This window comes from Gymnoscopelus braueri (genome assembly GCF_963280865.1).
Source record: "Gymnoscopelus braueri genome assembly, chromosome: 11".
Classification (NCBI taxonomy): Eukaryota; Metazoa; Chordata; class Actinopteri; order Myctophiformes; family Myctophidae; genus Gymnoscopelus; species Gymnoscopelus braueri.
This window is the reverse complement of record NC_137613.1, coordinates 9207147-9222324: the sequence shown is the minus strand read 5'-3', so window position 1 is coordinate 9222324 and position 15178 is coordinate 9207147.

Genomic DNA, 15178 nt, shown 5'->3' with positions numbered 1-15178 from the left:
ATTAACAGGACGTTTTGTATGTAGTCCACACTTTAACAATACGTTTCCATGGATGTGATGCTTTGAGACCAAAACTAAGCCTAGTTTTTTTTTTTACAACAGTGGCATCTAGTGGCAAATTATGGATATGGAATATTTAGCTTTTTTATTTCCTGCTACCTTTAGTTGTTGTTGTAGAACAGATGCACTCTTAGGAGAAACAACAAAAATAAAACCTGGCAAAACAGTTGCGTGCATTAGCGCAAGATGAGGATAAAGGAAACATTCAGTCTAAATGTCCAGTTTGCTCATTCTTGCCTACTACTACTATTTTTGTATTACTACTTCCCAGACAGGCTAGGCTCTCTACCTCACATATGGCTGCCTATAACCTACTTCAGCATTGCGTTTCATTTTGGTTATGATGGTGATGGAAAAAAAACTGCAATTATCCATGTCTATAGTAGCGTCTCTCTTCAGCTCATCTCATTTTATTATTGTTTATTTTCAACCCCACCCCGCCCATCACTGCACAGCATAATTCAACATTCATCTAGTTTTTACATGGCACCTCATGGCAGGCGATTCCCTCTCTCTGTAGCCTACATGCAATTCACACAGCTATGTAGGAAGTGTTTTATTGTATGACATTGTTGCTTTGCATTACACACACACACAATCATGTTTTACCGTTAAGGACTGGACAGAACATCAGGAATATACAGTCATGTACTGATGCAATGCCAAAATCATCAATATTATAATTATTTTGTAAATAATGTGATACACAGCAATACTATTAACCCACATTCACCGCCAAAGTTTTTTCAAAATAAAATCACCCACTGCCAGGGTTTTTATCATTTTTTTATAGAAACAATGTGAATTATTTGTCAGTTTATTTTTTAACATTGAAGTGAATGGATTTATTTTTATTTTTATTTTTTTTATTTATTAATTCGTTAGGGTTAGGGTTATAAATGTATACTAAAAATTCAAAAACAGAATAAAAGAAAATAATTAAAAGGGGAGAATTCTGCACTTTGGCGGTTCAGACCATTGACTGAAAAGGGCAGAATTCTCCCCTTTGGCGGTGAGTGTGTTAAGACCGGGAACGCATCTGTCATTTTAAGATTTCTTTGGCTATTCAAAAATAGATCTACAAGCTTGTAGATTTGCAAACATTTTTGATGATTTATAAAACATTTTTACACACAAGCTCATAGATGACGTGGTATCGACCAATGACGTGGAATCAATGATGCCCAGGGGCTCCAAAGTAAAATTGACCATTCCATTGGTTTCCATATCATTCAACACCGAGATTCAGTTTTGAGAGAGAAAAACAATTCTACTAGATGTCACTTCTCTGGCTGTTATTCCACTTCTACAGTGTGTGGGAATGGATCATTCCCCATACTTAACAAATCTGAAATAAGCAGATTTTCCCAGTTATTCCCTGGTTAAAATGTTCTTTGATGGAAGCCAAATGAGGTTGTGTTTGTGGGCCCTTGATATGTAGTGAGAGGTCTGACTCCAGGTCTGGCTCCAGCATTAAAAGCTGCTATTTTAATGAACAAATTGTTGTTTTACCCAATCTCTATGGTAGACTATGTTAATACAGCAGAACTACTACATCGGCAGTGGGTTGGAGGCGGTTCCCCTGCTCTTCCACCGAGAAATGTAGACCCTGGTGTCAAGTTGTACTGCCTGAAGCTCTTAAGTAAGCAGTATCTCTCCCAAGTGTGTTCCATCTATAGTGGGAGCAGTAGAAATTTGGTCTCCGACACCATGGAAGACTGGGGTTCAAATCCCGGGTAGGACATGAAACTCACAGATTGCAGCTTTAAAGCCTGATTTATACTTAGTTGTAACACCAATGTCTTTAGGATGTCCTTGTCTACTTGGGCAAGACCCGTACATTTCAGACACTTAGAAGAATATCATTCATTTGGACAGTCCTGTCTATTTGTCTTTTTAGCATTGACTCCTGCAGTGTACCATATTCCCTTTCTTGAGTCTATGCCAAATGGACTTGCAGCGAGGCCAAAAGACCATTCTTCATGTGTCCCATGTAGTCTTTAGAAAATTAAAAAAAAAGACCATTGAAACCAGTCAAACTGTAAAGGACACATAACTCTATATAGAATTCTATGCTAAACAGACACCTTGTTATACCATAGCAGTTTTAAAGGCAGTCATTGTGTAAAGGACAGAAAATGTTTATTGGGTTTTTCACAGCAGGGTTCAGCATTAAATGCAAATAATCAGGTATGTAAAAAAGCTCCTTAGTGCAACCAATAAAATACAAAAGTATAATAATCATATTGAATTATCACCCCAAAACATAAAGGACAGGTACAAACATAAAAAATAAAAAATAAAAATATATACATATAAAAAGTATAAAAACAAACAGACCGAACAAGACAAAAACAAAACTAGAACAAACACATCAGTCAAGCAATACATATCAATGTCACGTCTAAAATCCACTATACAGCACAACACCCCCGTCACAGCAAACCCATCATATCAATGATCCACCAGACCTCACGTATCCGTATCCCCGATCAGAGATGGATTCAAATTCCAGACAAATTGAAAGAATGGACCCCATACCTTCCCAAACTTACTGGAGGAGCCATTTAATGAGAATCTTATCTTTTCCAGTTTTAGACAATACAAGATGTCTCTCATCCAATGAGTGTGAGAGGGGGAAGTAGGTGATTTCCAATTAATTAAAATGAGTCTCCTGGCCAATAGAGTGACAAAAGCTAAAACATCCTTTTCCATTTTAGAAAGCAAGGGCACTGAGGGGAAAACCCCAAACAGCGCGCCTAAAGGAGTAGGCTCCACCGTTATCCCCACTATCCCTGATATGGACTGAAAGACCTCTGTCCAATATTTGTGTATAGATGGGCAAAGCCAGAACATATGGATGAGGTCTGCTGGGGATTGTTGACATCTATCACACTCAGGAGATACAGTATCATAAATCCTTGACAGCCGGGCCTGGGTATAATAGATACGGTGTAAAAGTTTACATTGAATGAGAGCATGTCTTGCGCAAATAGAGGACCCATGTACTCGCAGCAGGATTGCATCCAATGCAAACATTTTTTTAAGGGGAGGGCCCCGAGCCCCATTTTTTATTTCAAACTTGTTTTTTTTGGGCTGAAACAGTGCCCTTTTGACCACATTCTTTCTGAGCCTCATTCTGTAATCGGCTTTGGACTGATGCCCTTCCCTTTTTTTTTTTACCTCAAAGTCTTTATCAATATGATCCTCTATATCATCCTCTTCCTCCTCTCCCCCATCCTCCTCTCCTTCTCCCTCATCCGCCCTCTTCGTCCTCTCCCTCCTTCTCCTCCTCCAGGGCTTTTTGGGATCCAGAGGGTCCGGCACCGGACTCCGAATGGGTGGGGGCGTACGCGTAGTGGATGTCCGCAAAGGGCATTGTGTGGGCCATGTAGTCGACGATGGCCTGTCGCTCCTCCCCCTTTCCGTATTTCTCCTAGGCCTGAATAAAAAAAATAAAAAAAAGAACAGTAGAGAATTAAATAACTGAATAAAACGACTCATAACAAAACAATTTATAAGAAAAAAAGGAAAACAAATCAAGCTTTCAGTTGTAAACCATAATTCGTTAGGAGGTGTGTTTAGACTTCAGTGTTTACTTACCAATGTTGACCGAATTGTGTTTGGCTCATCATCTTCCACAAGGTCCGCATCCGGTGGTTTCTAGACCTATAAGGAAACAGTTTTGGAGGCCATGTTCAAAGAGTCATCCCCCGTAATCAGGGACTACAGTGGGGGACAGCGACAATTATTTTCCAACAAGCACCTCCTGCTGTCCCCTTTAGATGCTCTTCGATCACGTTGGCAGCCTGAAAAAGTGTGACTCGGTGCATGAGATCTTGAAAGACTTCTATAAACCAAACATGGACTTCACTGAGCGGAGGAAGCACTGGCAGCTGGGCAAATTAAAAGGCAGAGTGCAAAACTGGACAACCAGGCAGGCTTCATCGGGGAGATGATTGAAGGCACCCTGGTCATCGGTGAGTAAAAGCATGCCAACTGAACATGTTTCCAGCAATACCAGGTTGAAGTTTCACAGACTGAAGTGAAGTTCTTCCTTAGTGCAGACCTTCCACACCCCCACCCCTGTGGTCATTGTACGTTATTTACCCGGGTATGATAAACAAGGTAAAATGTGTCAAATAGTCTAAAAAATAGCAGATATACAAGCTCATAGCGCGGCACCGAGTGCCGTGCTATGAACTTGTAGATCTGCTATTTTTTAAAAATCATGAAATTGTGTGCAACTCTTTGACTATATATATTTTTAAAGTGAACATTTTTAACTAAAATCTTTGCTTCTGGGGGTCCCTGGAACAAAAATTTTTGATGGGGGTCCGCGGCCAAATACATATAATTTTGGGGGTCCTTGACATGAAAAAGATTGAGCACCACTGATATAGAAACATACGTTTTTCAGAATACTGTTGAGATTTAGGAGACATGTAGAATCGGCTCCAGGTCTTAATGGGTTAAACAAAGGCAGTCAGACAACCAGACAGTCAGATGGACACACGTACGCACGCAGACAGATGAATACAGACCTTCAGCACGCCGCTTCCTGGGGGGCTCCCTACACCCAGAGGTCGTGGCTTCCGATTGCTGTACAATTAGGAAAAACAGACATGCATAAACAACATGGGAAACAGTCAGTCGGAAAGACAGTCAGACAGACAGACAGTCAGACATACGGACCTCTCTCCTTGGTGGGCTTGAACAAGCAAAGGCGGCGCCAAACATGGCCTTCCACTTGCGCCTTTGCGTCCTTCGCCAGCTGGTCCCGTGTCTCCTGCAGCTCATCAGGCGCCGGCAGGAGTCACAAGTCCTAACCCCTCCCCTCTTCTGGGGGAGGGGTTAGGTCAAGATGGATCTGTTTGATTTGAACTTTATTGAATTCTCTCACCACCTTGATGGTTTTGGCCTTCCTCTCATGCCAGCACCACCACATTGCGTATGCCATCGTCAGGACTCCTCCAATGAATCTTTCAATTGCACTGAAGTACTCTGTCAAGATTACAATTTTAAGTTGACAATCACAAATTGCACAGGTCCTCTGGGGGAGATGGGAGGTCCCCCAGACTAGGGTCCAGCTTTCTCGGCCGTCTTCAATTTCTCCTCAGGAGTCACAAGTCCTAACCCCTCCCCTCTTCTGGGGGAGGGGTTAGGTCCTCTGGGGGAGATGGGAGGTCCCGCACTGTAGTCCCTGATCAAGGGGGATGACTCCTGGAACATGGCCTCCAAGACAGTTTCCTTATAGGTCTAGAAAGCAGATGAGAAACCAAAATGGCAGCGGAATAAGGACAGATAGTATTTGGTTGTACTGATGAACGCAGCCAAATCAAATGCATTTATTAATACAGGAACAATAGTGAGGGGCCCAAGGGCAGTCTAACCTGAGTGCATGTTCCGACTAGTAATTCGAAGATTACAATGGTAGTTTTATTCACGTTCGGATTCAAATGTTCAATGGTCCCCTTGAACCCCCCCCCCCCGCCCCCCCCAAATTGCTTTATATCTATTCAGTCACTCACAAGGCAATGAAAGGCATGAGATTGTCCCATTTTAGGAAAATATTGACAAACATTCTCTTACCCAGCCAGGTCCAGCACTCCGCTTCTTGGTGGCCTTCCCCGCACCGGGATCAGAACGGCGGTCCTCGCGACGGTCCACCTGGCAAGATTAAACAAAGGCAGTCAGACAACCAGACAGTCAGATGGACACACGTACGCAATACAGACCTTCAGCACTCAATTAACAATAAAAACAGGGCAAGAATATCAGCCAATTGTCACGTTTTACTGTTATTTAACAGTCTGATGGTCTGTATTCATACCCTTCCCTCCTGGCCTCCTCCTCCTGTTCCCCGGCCAGAAGTTCCTCCATGGCCTCTTCCCTCCTGGCCTCTTCCTCTAGTCCGAGTAGAACCTCCTCGGCCAGAGCGTCCACCCTGGCATCTTCCCTCCTCTCTATTTCTTCTAAAAGGCGGCGTGGCAAGAGGTGGCGGGGAAGTCGTGTCAGGACTACTTTGCATGGAAGGGTAGTCCATGCAGGGTCCGTCCAGTATACTGGTTTTGTGACAGGGAAGACGGGTGTCAGCCTGGCAGTGGCCACGCTGGAGTCCTCCTCAGTATCTTCTTCCCTGATCTCCAGGTCAGAACCCTCCGTCTCCTCCACTACAGTGACACGGGGACGGACATGGGCAGGGGTTAGGGGGTGGCGGGTTAGGAAGTTTGGTGGCAGAGGATGCACGGGGACCGCGGCCTCTTCCTCCAACATCTCATCCAGGGTAAGCAAACGGGGACGGACAAGGGCAGGGGTTAGTAGTATTTGTTTTACTTAAGTAAAAGTATCAATACTGCAATGTAGAAGCACTCTACAAGTGAAAGTCTGGAATTACTTGAGTAAAAGTACAAAAACTATTGGTATCAAAATGTACTTAAGGTACCAAAAGCTAGGTAAGTCCATGTATATGGAAAGCCGCCTTTAAGTGACAATAAAGTGAATCTGAATCTAATCAGACTAAACAAATTAGTCCTGATTATTCGATGAATGTATCGATAGTTGTAGCAGCCCCAAATTACATGAAGTGTGTGTGTGTGTGTGTGTGAGAGAGAGAATGACCTGCTGCGTCACAAGTCCTAACCCCTCCCCTCTTCTGGGGGAGGGGTTAGGTCCTCTGGGGGAGATGGGAGGTCCCCCAGAGGGTCCAGCTTTCTCTGCCGTCTTCAATTTCTCCTCAGGAATCACAAGTCCTAACCCCTCCCCTCTTCTGGGGGAGGGGTTAGGTCCTCTGGGGGAGATGGGAGGTCCCGCACTGTAGTCCCTGATCAAGGGACTACAGTGCGACCTGGGTATAGGGGCGTCCGACCTGGGTATAGGGGCGAAAGACTAATCGATTATCGAACCATCTAGTAGCTGGTTCCCTCCGACCCAGAGGTCGTGGCTTCTGATTGCTGTACAATTAGGAAAAACAGACATGTATAAACAACATGGGAAACAGTCAGTCGGAAAGACAGTCAGACAGACAGACAGTCAGACATACGGACCTCTCTCCTTGGTGGGCTTGAACAAGCAAAGGCGGCGCCAAACATGGCCTTCCACTTGGCTTTTGCGTCCTTCGCCAGCTGGTCCCGTGTCTCCTGCAGCTCATCAGGCGCCGGCAGGAGTCACAAGTCCTAACCCCTCCCCTCTTCTGGGGGAGGGGTTAGGTAGGGTATATTGACCTACCTGTGTGACACATACAATTGAAGACACGCCATTAGGGGTGTCACGATACGCCTAATCCACGATTCGATTCGACTTTCGATTTTAAGGTCACGATTCGATTCGATTTTCGATACGATATATTTTTTTAAAACATCCTTTTTTTTCAGCTTTGAGGGCTATATGATTATTAATTTAGGCTATTGTCTTGATTTGTAAAGAAAAACACATGTTTCTCAATAAGTCCCTTTTATTTGAATAATATCAAATGAGAATGAGAATAACAAAAAGGGTTTTATGCCCTAACAACAACTGTCATTTTCAGATTCTTCTTTAAGATGAGTTAACAACAACATTCTTGTGAAGCTTCAAGCTCTATAACTAAATAAAATCTAAATACAAAGTTGAACATGTAAGAAGACAATACAACTGTTATTTGGCTACATGTTCTTAGACTTCTTAAAGTATGTTCACATTGTTTGAACAGGTAAGAGCTTTAACAAACAAGAAATGTGAATAAGCTAAGCCAGGGGTCTTCAACAGGGGGTCCGGGACCCCTCGGGGGTCCTCAGAGTTTCTACAGGGGGTCCACCACATCTTTGTGTGATATGATTTTTTTTTTACCTTAACCCCATCCCTTTTCTGAGGTGAACTTTAGCCAAAAATAGCAGATCTACAAGCTCACGAGTCACAACTGTGAGCTTGTAGATCGGCTATTGTTGGCAAAGAGGTATAGGTGAAGAGAAGACCAAGTAAACAAAAAAAGTTTCATCTGAAACACATTTTTATACAATATAGAGGGGGTCCCTGCTTCATTTCTCTCTCAACTATCCTTGGGCTGAAAACGTTGAAGACCCCTGAGCTAAGCCATACGCGTGTGAAGCATAATCGACAAACGGTAGCCGTTTTGTCAACAACGCGTCGGGTGCCCTCATAATTCACTGGGAAGCCAAAATATTGCCAGGCTTTAGACTTAAAGGAAGCGGGAGGGTTTTCCAATTCTTCCGTTTGTGTATCATCATTACCATCGCTGGCTTCAGCAGTGGCCATGGTCAAATGTAACGTAGTAGTACAGACGCAACGCTACAGCGGTCTCTCTCTCTGTCTCTCCTCCAAACTCCTCTGCGGTGTGCACTGTGTGTGGGTTTGTCGTGTCGTCTTTTTTTTCCTCCCCCGTCGTAAGCACGCATGCGCGATGCACGGAAAAACACAACAGAAGCTCCAGCATGGCTTCACCCGGACGTGCAATCGGATGTGCGCATGCGCGGGATTTTTTTTTTTTTTAACCCTTGAATCGCGATACGGCTTTTGATTTCGATACACTGTATCGTACGTCATTTTCGGTTCGATACGTATCGAGTATCGTGACACCCCTACACGCCATGTAGACGGCGACGCTCTTCGGGAATCCAGAAGGGTTATTGTGCCTGGCTTTCGACAGAGTGTACAGGCCACTGTCAGGCCTTGCACACTGTCTATGCCAGTGGTTTTCTGCATTAGTCCAGTCGTTGTTATGAGCAATTAGTTGGGCGTCCGCCAAACCCATCGCCTTCTGGAATGATGCATTGGCCATAGCCTGATGCCGGAGTGCATCGTAGTCGTTGATGATTGCGTATGCCATCGTCAGGACTCCAATGAATCTTTCAATTGCACCGAAGTACTCTGTCAAGATTACAATTTTAAGTTGACAATCACAAATTGCACAGATATGACAAATAATTTAGATATGCAAATGCATTATTGACATATTTAATCATTTTATACATGTAAGAATAGCAGAAATAGCTGATCTACAAGCTTACAACACATCACGAAGTGACACATTGTTAACTTGCTATTTCTACTTTTATAACCCATTAAGACCTGGATCTGTGTCATTTTTAGATTTGAGCTAAAAAGCATTATTTTACACTTTGGCTAATCAAAAATAGCAGATATACAAGCTCATAGCGTGGCACCGAGTGCCGCGCTACGAGCTTGTAGATCTGCTATTTTTGAAAAATCGTGAAAATGTGTGCAAATCTTGGAATATATATTTTTTTAAAGCGAACATTTTTAACTCAAATCTTTGCTTCTGGGGGTCCCTGTAACAAAATATTTTGATGGGGGTCCGCAGCCAAATACATATAATTTTGGGGGTCCTTGACATGAAAAAGATTGAGCACCACTGATATAGAAACAAACGTTTTTCAGAAAACTGTTGAGATTTAGGAGACGTGTAGAATCGGCTTCAGGTCTACAATGGGTTAATATTTTAAATTTTTTTTTTTTTTTTTCAATATGGAAACGATTATAACTATGTAATTATGCAGAAAGTATGCCCAAAATATCTTCAAAGGATGGCCCATGGTCAAATACTACAGTGGTTCTCAACCTCTTCAGGCCGTGATCCCCCAAAATTATCATATTTGAGCTGGGGACCCCCCCCCCACCACCATGATAAGCACTTGGTATTTAGGAGTTGAGGCATTACATTTAGTTTGACTCGACTTAATTGTGAAAATAGCAGATCTACAAGCTCACAACGCCTCGCGAGCTTGTAGATCTGCTATTTTCAACAACAACAAAAAAATCCGCGTTCTTATATTATTTGACAATTTGGCCAATGTTTTACCAGTTTTTAAAGTATAGTTTGTTGATTACTTTGGCTGCAGTAATGGTCTTTTTTTCCCAATATTTCTTAGGTATTAAAAATGTCTTAAGGAGAATTCCGGACAAATTAAGTGTTATCTTTCATGTCTCGTTACTCACCTAGCGACGTAAAAAGTGGCGTTCTTTTTTTCCATATATTCCCCTGTCGTCATTTTTTAAACCCCCTCCGTTGTCATAATGGGAGCGCGTGGGTTAGTGAAGTTCGTCTATTATAACCGATGCAATGTTATTTTTTCTCTACTACGATTCATTGTAGAGTCTCATGATATCCATCCAGTGTTAAATCGTTCGCCATTAACGGCAGGCTCGCAGGAATTTTCAGCGCATGTTTGACTATCATGAGACTCTACAATGAATCGTAGTAGAGAAAAAATAACATTGCATCGGTTATAATAGACGAACTTCACTAACCCACGCGCTCCCATTATGACGGAGGGGGGTTTAAAAAATGACGACAGGGGAATATATGGAAAAAAAGAACGCCACTTTTTACGTCGCTAGGTGAGTAACGAGACATGAAAGATAACACTTAATTTGTCCGGAATTCTCCTTTAAAAGTCCTTAAATAATTGTCATTCCACTGGAGACCCCCCCAAAATCAGGTGGGGACCCCCAACCCACAGGTTGAGAACCACTGAAATAATACCTGGTTAATACAATTTCTGAACTGCATTCAGTTTCAATATTTGCCTCTGAGATGTAGTGAAGTAGAAGTAAAAGTATTGAAAACTGGAAATACTCCAGTAAAGTAAAATACCTGAAAAGTACAGTACTTGAGTAAATGTACTTATTTACTTTACACCACTGATGAACATGCTTGAGAGCCACTGCATTACTAGGCCTAATCAGTGGTGGAAAAAGTACTCACATTTTTTACTTAAGTAAAAGTACCAATACTGCAATATAAAAATACTCTGTTACAAGTAAAAGTCCAGAATTAAAAAATTACTTGAGTAAAAGTACTTGTATTGGCATCAAAATGTACTTAAAGTACCAAAAGTAAAATTACTAAATATTAGAAAATAGCCGATCTACAAGCTCACAACGCTTCGCGATGCGACGCGTTGTGAGCTTGTAGATCTGCTATTTTCAAATAGCCTATGTATAAAATAGGTTTAAAGTGGTTAATGTATGTTTCATAATATCATAATGTATATCTGAAAAGTAACTAAAGTTTTCAAATAATTGTAGTGGAGTAAAAGTACAATATTTGCCTCTGAGATGTAGTGGAGTAGAAGTTAAAGTATTGGAAATACTCAAGTAAAGTACAAATACCTCAAAATTGTACTTAAGTACAGTACTTAAGTAAATGTACTTAGTTACTTTACACCACTGGGTCTAATCCCTCCTTGTTTTGACACAAGAGGTTCACCTTTTCAGTGGCTTAATGGGCTTATTAAATAAAACAGACGAATTAACAACTTTTAAAGTTGCTCTACAATTGCAGTTATTTTAATAAGGTATATTTACTATTACTTACTCAAGTTTATTTACCTCGGTTCGCCATGTGTCATTAATATCACCTGTGTCACAGCTAATCACAGCTGATTGCAAACACATGCGTTAAAGTTAAAGGCGAGGCCCGAGTTTACAGTGGTGGAAATTAACTAAGTACATTTACTCAAGTACTGTACTTAAGTATTCTACTCCAATAGCATCTGCAGAGACAAATATTAGACTTTTTACTCCACTACAATTTGAAAAATGTACTATTAACTTTGTAGATTTAGATTATTGTTACAAAACATTCAAATTAACCACTTCAGCCCTGTATTCACCCCATACATACACTTCAGCTATTTGAAAATAGCTGATCTGTGAGCTTGTAGATCTGCCAAATATTTTTTTATAATAAATCCCTTGAAAACTTGTGACATGGGAGTGATGGGACATTCTGCACAATGAGTACTTTCTACTTTTGGTACTTGCATTGCAAGTCCATTTTGATACCAATACTTTTGTACTTCTACTCAAGTAAATTTTGAAATGCCGGACTTTCCCTTGTAAAGAGTATTTTTATTGATTGAATAATTTATTAGCAGTTTGCACACAAAAAAAGCACAGGAAAGTACAGTTCATTACAAGGTCTGCTAAGAGGATTTTTAAAGCCAAGAAATGGTTTGGCTTGTTTCCATTGGGGTCCTCCTTTGTACTCAATTCATCAAAAATAAATACAGTGCCGTATTGATAGATACTTTTACTTAAGAATGAGTACCTATTCTCCTTCCACTGTTACATTATCACCTGCGCCACAGCTTGCTGATTGCACACACTTGCAAGGCCTGTATGTTATACCACTTTAACCAGAAAGAAACCAAATATCACTTCATAACAAGTTTACCATGTGATTTGTACACGTTAAACGGAGAGATAAGACTTTTAGCAACAGGTTTGGCATACATTAACAAAGTTCTGAAGACAGAGAACGTACCTTTATCGTACTTTCACTCGATGAAGAAAAGTCGTCTAATTAGTAACTGCGTGGAGTCGGTGTGACGATGTTTCACAAGTCACGTGCTAACAGAGAGAGGGGAGGAGTGCTCGGCTCACATGCGGCCCTGCACACAGGCTGGCAACGAGGCTAGCTATTGGTTCATCTCAGATATTGTGCAGCCCAGCTATTGGTTCACCGCACCTGTCTGTCAATCTGTGTCGTCGTCGTCAGCGTGTTGTTATCTGCGTACGACGGTGTCGCTCACCAGAAATGCGACTGTAGATGTCAGTGGTGGAAAGTAACTAAGTACATTTACTCAAGTACTGTACTTAAGTTCCCCAATTTTGAGGCACTTTTACTTGGAGTATTTACTGGAGTTTTTTTGTTGTTGCAATTTTCACTTTTACTTCTACTCCACTTCATCTCAGAGGCCAATCTTGTACTTTTACTCCTCTACAATTATTAGAAAACCTGAGTTACTCGTTACTTAGTAGATTTGAATTATTATATCAACCACTTCAGCCCTATTCAATCTTTGGCTATTTGAAAATAGCCAATCTGCAAGCTTAAGCAAGTGAGCTCGTAGATCTACTATTTTCAAAATATTTTTTTTATATATACATAATGATACCTTGTGAAACGGGACAATCTGCATAATGAGTATTTTTACTTTTGGTAATTTAAATATATTAACGTATATTCTGATAATTCAAATAGAGCGTCGCAGTTCCCGCCCACTTCCTGTTTTTTTTGGTGCCGGAAGAAAAAACTCAATGCATTTTTCCATTGACATTTCCAAAAATATTTATATCTATTAATTTAAGCCTCGAATCAAGCCATCATGACATGACATGAATCATGACCATAAAACGTTTTTTTTCTGTGATTTTTTTTAATTTTATATTTAATTATATGATATACTATATTTAATAAATACCCTTTGTTTTGCCGTTTTCAACAAAAAAAAAATCACAGAATCAAACGTTTATGGTCATGATTCATGTCATGTCATGATGGCTTGATTCGAGGCTTAAATTAATAGATATAAATATTTTTGGAAATGTCAATGGAAAAATGCATTGAGTTTTTTCTTCCGGCACCAAAAAAAACAGGAAGTGGGCGGGAACTGCGACGCTCTATCGCCTACATAGCCTACATTTTTTTCTTTACAAAGTTTGGAGTTTCAAATATCTAATGATTATCCAATAATATTCTAATATTTATAAATCAGATGCTATTTGAGTCATATTTTGGGATCTATGAAATGCCCTAATTAATAAGAGCCCCCATTTACATTGACAAAGCATTGGCAGATTCCGCCCCATAGGTAAAATAAAAGTGCGGTGGGAGCGTGCCCTTAGAGAGGCTTTTCTGCACAATCTGAACTCCCAACATAAAAACATAATGCAACATAGGACAGCATAAAACAAATTTATCTTTCATATGTTAGTGAATAACGTGATAACAAAAGCATTGCTGTCAAAAATAGAATGAATCACAGAAAGGGCACGCATTACTTTAGCTTCTATTTTATTCAGTCTAGAAAATAGGCTAATACTATGTTCATTAAAACCAATAGTACAAATAGCATGAAATAGCTTTTCCAGACATATTTTTAAAAAATCCAGATTTTTTTCCTAAAGTTTGAAAAGTACAAACATATTTTTACAAAACAGCAAAACTACATAGTATTGCACAATCTTTTTTCATGTATCTCCAAAGTACAAAGGTATCAATCTCCATCAGCAAATACACACAAAATAAGACAGAATAAATTAAGACCATTTCTTAAGCATTATTCTTTTTTTTTAAATTACAGCACATAAATAAGAATAAACTCTAGATAATTAAGTTAGCCATTAGTCAACAGCAATAGTCTTTTAAAATCTCAAACAGATTTTGAAGGAAAAAAAAGATGCTCTTTTGCCATGTTAAAGAATACTTGTTTAAAAAAATAATAGTGCATTTTGATGATCAAATTGCGCCCTATGTGGCTTATTGAAAAAAAGGAGCTTTTGAGTTTTGAAACAAAGAAAATATATATGTAGATATTTACATTAGAAATATACATTGAGCCGTTTTAAGTGCTTTAAAAGAGTTAAAATTTGTACAAATTTAAAATATGTGTAGTTTTTTTTTTGGCAGGATGAACTCTAGTAACAGACACATTTTGACCTCAAAGACGCTTTTGCACTCACGCGATGGGGTAACGCAGTAAGCTTTTACACTGAAACTGGTGACCTGTGGAATTGTGGAATTCTGTGATGCCAGAGTAGCTGTTCTGCTCTTTAGGCAAACCCATGCTTTTACTGTCACGGCAAAAAAAGTTTACATTTAATTTGGGTGTTGCAGGTTTGTTTATTTTAACGGCTATTATTATTAGAGAAAACTGTTTTGAATGTAAAACAGTGACATCTGGCATTGCCGAATTCAAAAGCTCACCATTCCCAGTGTGACAATTATCAACAGACTCAACGACAACCAGAGACAGACAGGAAAAGAATCCTGATCTCTCAGTCCAGTTCTTCACAGGCAACAACTTGTAAAAACTATGACTCCGTACAAATGTGGTTTGTGGGCGTTGTGACATTATCTTTTTTTTACCTGAGTCAAATGAGAGAGGGAGAGTAGGAAAGAAGCAGACGCTAAAGAAATAAAGGACAGTAGGCTACGACAAGACAAGAAAGAACACTTGAAGACGTTAACCACATTAAGCCCTATTTTCCAAAAATTGCTGAAAATGTTTGCCTATGATGACAGGGGTGGTTAACCCTTTAAGACCAGGAACGCATCTGTGTCTTTTTTTGGATTTCTTTGGCTATTCCAAAA